This window comes from Cryptomeria japonica, chromosome 10 (genome assembly GCF_030272615.1).
Source record: "Cryptomeria japonica chromosome 10, Sugi_1.0, whole genome shotgun sequence".
NCBI classification, from domain to species: domain Eukaryota; kingdom Viridiplantae; phylum Streptophyta; class Pinopsida; order Cupressales; family Cupressaceae; genus Cryptomeria; species Cryptomeria japonica.
The window spans coordinates 81,138,288-81,145,259 of NC_081414.1; positions in this window are offsets into that span (position 1 = coordinate 81,138,288).

Below are 6,972 nucleotides of genomic sequence, written 5' to 3' on the forward strand. Positions count from 1 at the left end.
TTCACTCCTTGAGATAATCTCAAAAAATGATACAAAAATGGAAACCCTGAATACAAATAGAGACCCTATTTGCAGGTAGCCCAAAAAGAACAAGATTGAGATCACTGAGTATGTGAGGACCCGATAGGCAACTGAGAGGGGGAGGGTGAACTATTTGACTACGAATTTCAACCCAAATACAACTTAATAAAACTTGATATCTTAATACTAGTAAACCAAACTTAATATCGGTTAACTGATTAATAGTTAATATCAATACCGGTGAAACTTAATGCATAAAACAAAAAGAGAAACAACATCCACAACACATAACACAAATATTTGTACTTGGAAACCCTGTAAGGGGAAAAACCACGGTGGGAAACCTTACCCACAATCAGATGATACTACTGCAGATAGTATGTGTATACAAATGGGGTCTGCACATGCAGAAAGGCCAACCGCCTAGAGCACACTACTCAATCACAAAAAAGGAGTCACACCGACTACAATTAGAGGGTTAAATCCAATGATAATGTACTGCTCAAAGTAGCATCTCCAATGTTGGATTCAGTACAAGCTAAGCTCTAATAATCACCTTCAAACCTTCCTTGAACCTTCTCTATGGTCTGTTCATATGATCTTCCATATTCACTCATACCATGTTACAATACCATAACCTTACATACCATATACAATATCCTTACATCTCATCAATTGAGATCTTACATATATACCAAAACCTAAGACCAAATGTGTAGGTCGGATCACTAAGAATATTATAATAAAATCAATTACAAATAAGTCAAGATGTGATGCATCATGTCAGCTCAATACATTTACAACAATATCCAATCAATAAATCATCTCCATAATGTGTCGTGTTGATCTGGAATAGATAATGCATATCAGTCCTTAACCTAGACCAATTTGCCGGTAACAACAAATATGTCAACCCGATTAGACCAATGACCAAAATACCAAAACCAAGTATCCAAACCATGTCTTCGACATAACCAAGTGATATCTAGATGATAACAAGTCATCCTCATTGTCGGTGATTAATATAACCTGCGGGTGAACAATATATCAGTGACTATGCATAAGTCATTGAACATGTCGGTGAACACAATGTGCCGATTCAACATAACCAAAGATCTCCAGAAGGATAAGTGTTGACATCAATGAGAAAACTAATGCAACACATCTGTAACACCAACAATCTCCCCCTTTGGCATTGATGGCAACACAAGATGGAAAAACATCTAAGTGCCAAAATAGAATACCAAAAACCAAAAACCAACAATCTCCAAAATAGATCAATACTAGAAATCAAAATCAAAATTCAAAGAGTATATATCTCTACCTCAATGAATAATCTCTCCCCCTAGGATAATGTTTCCTACATACAAAGTTTTTCCATAGATATCTCTCCCCCTTTGACATCAAATACCAAAGAAATATAAATACCAGAACATACAACCAACTCATAATAACCAATTGTTATAACCAACTACTCCTCCTGAGAAGTATCTCTCCTCCATCAAAGCTAGAAAAAAGGTTTCTCTATTATTTTTGTTGGTTTGATGCCAATCTTCAACTGTCTAAGTCTCTACCGATGAGGGTATTACCCCAAGCTACTCTCTGAGATATTCAAAAGTTTCTTTAGGGAAAGGTTTAGTAAAAATATTTTCAATCTGCTCTTTAGTGTTCACATAAACCAATCTTACTTCTTTTGCTTCAACATTCTCTTTCAAAAAATTATATTTGATAGAAACATGTTTAGTCTTAGAGTGGAATACCAGATTCTTTGATATATCAATTCCTGTTGAATTATCACAATAAATGATCATAGGTTCTTTGCATTTTACCTTGATGTCCTTCAACATTTTCTTAATCCATAATACCTGAGTACAATTAGTTGTTGTTGCAACATATTTTGATTATGTTGTTGATAATGATGTACAACTCTTCTTTTTTCTCAATAATGAAATCAATATGCTACCAAGAAAGAATGCTTCACCAATAGTTCTTTTTCTATCATCTACATCTCCTACCTAATTTGCATCGGTGTGTGCACATCAATCAAAATTTTCATCTTTAGGATACCATAAACCAAGATTTGTTGTGCCTTGTAGATACCGGAAAATCCTTTTTACTACTGACTCATGATTTTGTTTAGGATTACTCTGAAATATTGAAACAATACATACTGCATTCATTATATCAGGTCTTGTTTATGTCAAATATAGTAAACCTCCAATCATATATTTGTATCCTATGTGACTAACAGGAGCTACATCACGCTTCAATGTCAATTTGTCAGTTGTAGTCATAGGACTACTTACCGGTTTGGATTTTTCCATACCAAATTTCTTGAAGTTCCTTCAAGTATTTTGTTTGACATATGAATATACCTTTATCAGTTTATGAAATCTGCAATCCTAAAAAGAATTTTATCTCCCCAATCATAGACATTTCAAATTCTTCCTGCATCTTATTAGAAAAGTCTTTACACAATCCATCTTCTCCTCCAAAAATGATATCATCAAAAAAAACTTCAATAACCAAGATGTCATCATTAGTCACTTTGAAATATAAGTTGTTGTCAGCATTACCTTTAGTGTATCCAAGATTCAAAAGATATTTTTCTAATCTAGCATACCAAGCTCTAGGAGCTTGCTTCAATCCATACAAAGCTTTCCTTAATCTACAAACCATATCTTCATTATTTGTTAATGAAAATCCATCAGGTTGTTCAATGTAAACTTCCTTTTCAGGATCACCATTCAGAAATGCACATTTTACATCCATCTGATATACTTTCTAGTTCTTGTGAGCTACAAATGCAAAAAATAATCTGACTACCTCAATTCTAGCTACCGGTGCAAAGGTTTCATTATAATCAATTCCTTCATCACTTCTAAGATCAAATTTACCAATATACTCATCTCTCCTAATATAACATTTTCTTCCAAATATTCTGAAATATTTAAGAGTAGGAGTATTACCAAACCATAGTTCATAAGGGGTCTTACTAGTTTCACCTTTGATGTGAACTCTGTTAAAAGTGTAAACCATTGTATTCATAGCTTCTATCCAGTACACATGAGGTAGATTTGCTTCCCATATCATGCTTCTAGCTGTATCGAGAATAGTTATGTTCTTCCATTCCACAATTCCATTTTGTTGAGGTGTCTAGGGTGCTGATAGTTGTCTTTTGATTCCATTTACTTCACAAAATGTATTAAGCTCCTTAGATGTAAATTTTCCTCCTTGACCTGATCTCAAACATTTGATTTTCTTACCGGTTTCATTCTCTACCATTGCCTTGAACGGTTTGAATTTTCCAAAAGCTTCTGATTTCTCCCTGAGAAAAGTAACCCAACACATTCTAGAATAATCATCAATGATTAGCATAAAGTATCTATCTTCCTGTAGACTTCTTGTTCTTGTCGGACCACACAAGTCAGTATGGATTAAATCAAGAACATTATTGGATTTCTTGGAAATACTCTTAAAATTTGTTCTAACTTCCTTTCCCATTTGACATTCCTTAAATACTAGATTATGAGGTTTCCCAATCTTAGGTAAATCCCTTACTGCCTTAGTTGGACTGATCTTTACAATGCAATCAAAATTTACATGACAAAGTCTCTTATGCCATAACCAACTTTCATCAATATGTGCAATCAAGCATGTCTTATCATTGTTGTTCAAATGAAAGATATTACCTTTAGTCTGATTACAGGGTGCAATTTGCAATCAAGTTATGTTCATGATTTTGCATTTACCATTCTTGAACTGTAATTGAAAACCCTTTTCAACTAATTGACCAACACTCAAAAGATTATTCTTCAAACCTTCAACATAATAAACATTATCAGTATTGTGCTTACCATCCAAAGATATAGTGCCTTTTCCTTTGATCAAACAAGCTTTATCATCCCCAAATATTACTAGACCTCCACTATATTCCTGAAAAGATAAGAATTTACTTTTATCACCAGTCATATGATGTGAACATCTAGAATCTATGATCTATTCATCCTTTTCTTCAATTTTAGTTGTCAGGGCCTGCTCTACCAGTGGAATAGTAGGTGTCAGTTGATCTTCTTTTATTGCAACAAAAGCCCATCCATTGTCTATCAGTTCCTCATCAAAATCATCAGTAGCTCCATCAACATAGTAACATGATTTGTCTCTATTCTTTTTAAATCTGTATCTCTGATATTTAGGGTTAGGCTTATATGTTCTTTTAGCTTCCTCTCTCAATCTTGCATGTTTGTTAGGACATCTAGATGTCATATGAACAACTTTATTGCAATTAAAATATTTAAATGGTGCTTTACCTTCATACTTACTTCCAACTAGACATTTAGGCATTTTCCTTGGAAATAGTGCTTCAAGTTTTTCCAGTTCTTCATTTTCCCTTCTGATATCTTCAAGTTATCTTGCATAAAGTGCTTTCCAATCAGATTTTTCAGATGATGATGATGATGTTGCAGATGATGATGCTTTGAAGGCCAAATCTATTTTAATTGTAGCAACAAGACCAAATTCCTCAAGCTAAAATGCTAAAAGTTTTCCAACCAAGGTGTCTCTAGATACTGATGTATTCACAAGTCTGTGAGATTTTGCCAAGATCAAGAGCTCAATGAAATGTACAAAATAGAGACAAAATATAGGACAAGAATAAATTTTATTCTCATCAATAGAAAATGATCAATACTATCAAAAATTACATACAATGTAAATGAGCTTGCTTATATAGGCAAGGCTAGGGATATGTGAGCACACAAACATGACATGTGGCTCAATAAGAAACAAGGGTAGGTAGGAGAAATAATATAATAGTCCACATGAGGTGGATCACCCACTAAATGTGGAGTGTAACAATAAGATCAGCACCATAAAAGGTGGAATTTCTCCTACACACACTATCCCAATGTGGCACAAACACCCAAGTGTCTCATACCCAAACTACTATGAAATGCATTTCCTAAGTAAACTTAAGTAAGTGTAATAATATCCAAGATGAATAATTATTTACACCAACACCCCCCCTTAAGTGCAACTTAGGGGAATGCACTTAAGTCTACAATGCAACTAAGGACTGCTAGATGGGTCCCGGGTATGAGGCCATGTTAGGTACCCATGTACAAATGCAAATGCCTAAAAACCAATGCAATGAAAACTCTCACAAAGTGGGGAAAGAGAGAAAAACCCAATGGGAAAAAACCCTTCCCCAAAACAGAGATGCAAAACATACAAGAGAACTCTCATAGAAGAATGTGAAGGACAAAACCCCATGTGAGGAAAAAGTCCCCCCCATATGAGAGAAGAAGAGAAGCTAGGAAGCCCCCCCTCAATGTGGAATCTGCACCAATGATAGAAGCTTGATGTATGAAGAAACTGCTCCACGAATGTCGAACAACATTCCTCCCCTTAGGAAGAAACAAAACCAAAGGTGTATCCATGAAGTCTCCCCAATCATGAAGGGAAGATGTATGAAGAAAACTCATGATGAAAGGAATCTCTGAAAACTGCTCAAGTGTCCCCATGTCGATGCTGAAAGATACCCCCTCCAAAGGTGGTAAACTATGCCACACTACTGAAAAAGGCACTCCAAGATCTAGTGGAGATGGATGTAGAACATGTCCCAAAGACTCACATGTCTCCTCAAAAAATAAAGAGACCTCCTCCAACTGCTGTACATAAGTATCCACAATCATGTCAACCTCTAAAGAATGATCATGTAGAGAATGAACAAGAGGGTCAGAGTGCCCTCGCAACAATCGAAGAAGGATCACCTTCATCAAAGAGAAGATGAATGTCATCAATGATGTCTGCCAAATCTGCAATGTAGGATTCCACAAACAAACCTACAATGTCTGTCAAGTAATCATCCCATGAATCTGAAGCTGGAAGACAAGAAATATCCTGCTACACTGAATCACATGAAGGCAAAACTATCACGCTATCTGCATTATCAGGTGCAATAGGTGATGTGATATCAATATGAGGAGATGAAATACAAGGCTCAAGAATGGGGTCACATGTGAGAATCCCCATGTTCAAGTGCCCAAAGTTCTCCTCAAAATCTGAACCATCACAAGAAGTGTGATCATCATGTATAGAATCATCAAATGTGAAATCATCATCATCAACAAAATCTGAAAAGGAGTATAACCGAGATGCATGATCAACCACCCCAGTCGCAATGATAGCTCTAGTCTCCAAGTCTCTAATGAAAACTGAGACAGGTGTGAACTCCACAACTCTCTTAGTTGCGCCATGTGTGACTTGATAGATAGAAAGGAGATTGTTTGTCAAGTGGGGTACACACAACACATCATTGAAGGAGTTATCCCCAATGTCAATAGATCCTTTCCCAATCACATCCATGTATGTATGATTTCCCATCAAAATCTATGGCATGGTGCAAGGCTCAAATGTAGAGAACATAGACTGCGAAGATGCCATATGATGAGAAGCCCCTGAATCTAGAAGCCATCTCTCTGAATTATGACTAATAGTAGCACATAGAGCTTTTCCTTTTCTTGTTCCAAAAGAGTGAGTCTTCCCACTTGTAGAAGCCATGAATGCTTGCCCTTTTACTTTTGAATGTGAGGAAGTGGAGGTTTATGAATCATCCTTCTTGTAGACTTTAGGCAAATCAATGTTATGCTTTTTGATGATATGTGTGAGCTCATCAATCTTCTTAGAATGGCAACGATGCTCCTCATGACCAATCTTTTTACAATAAGCACAAGTAGGTCTCTCCCTCTTTGGTGAATTATCTCTCTTGGAAGAGGATGAATCTCCTTGTTGTGGAGAAGATGGTGCTTTTTCTTTAGGCTTTGATTGCCATTTCTTCTTGTTTGAGTTGTCCTTTCCTTGATTTCCTTTGTTCCCTTGGTTTGCCACTAATGCTTGAGACTTAGAAGCCTTAAGAATGTCCATGCTTATCAACTTAGTTTGTTCCATCAT